The sequence below is a fragment of the Penaeus monodon genome, chromosome 25, assembly GCF_015228065.2.
Source record: "Penaeus monodon isolate SGIC_2016 chromosome 25, NSTDA_Pmon_1, whole genome shotgun sequence".
Classification (NCBI taxonomy): domain Eukaryota; kingdom Metazoa; phylum Arthropoda; class Malacostraca; order Decapoda; family Penaeidae; genus Penaeus; species Penaeus monodon.
The window spans coordinates 39,097,818-39,098,766 of NC_051410.1; positions in this window are offsets into that span (position 1 = coordinate 39,097,818).

Sequence of the window (949 nt, forward strand, 5' to 3'; positions counted from 1 at the left end):
CTGATGGAAAATTCAAACGTTGGAAAAGGTCTGGTGTAAAACTTTGTGGTAGAATGGGGGTACAGGGAAAAGTAAAGTTAGAGTACTAATGATAGTGTTTATTTTAACCTAAACTTTAAATTGAAGGTAGCAGGAAAGGGGAAAGATGGTACCTGAGAAATTAGAGGGAACCCCTTTAAAGGATGGATTGTTTTTCATTTCCAAAATAATCATCATTACAATATTGGAAGTTGGAAAGGGAAGGGGACAGATACATTTTAAGAGAATGCAATTATGTATATATGAAATATATAGTAAAGACGAAATACAGTTGTGTTTGGGGTGGGTAAATATAACTAGTTTTAATGGGAAAATAAAGAGTGGATAATAGAAAGGAAGAAAAAATAACTAAAACATAAGGATAGTAGATAGAGGAAGTAGTTGTAAGAAGAGTAATAACATATATAATTAATTGATAAAATAGAGAAATAAATTAAGAGATGTATTAATATAGATAGAAAGTTATAATTAAGGGATAGAAGATAATATAATATAAATAAAATAAAATACATAAAATTTTAAAATTAGATTATATAAAATAAATATATAATAGATAAAGAGATAGATATTATATAGTGGAATGATAAAGGAGATATAGTATACTTTAAATTTTAAACATATAGATATATAATATATAGTTTTAATGATAGTATTAAGTGATAAAGATAATATTAAAAAAGATGAAATGATAATAATATTAGATTATTAGAGATAATATTAAATAGATAATATAATAAGATAAAGAAATAGATACTATATATAATAAATAATAAAAATATATTAAATGTAGAATAGGAATAGTATAATTAGGTATAGTAGAATAAATAAATAATAATAATAGTAGATAGATTTTATATACATATAAATAAATATAATAATAATATAATGAGAGAAGAATAGATAAAAATAA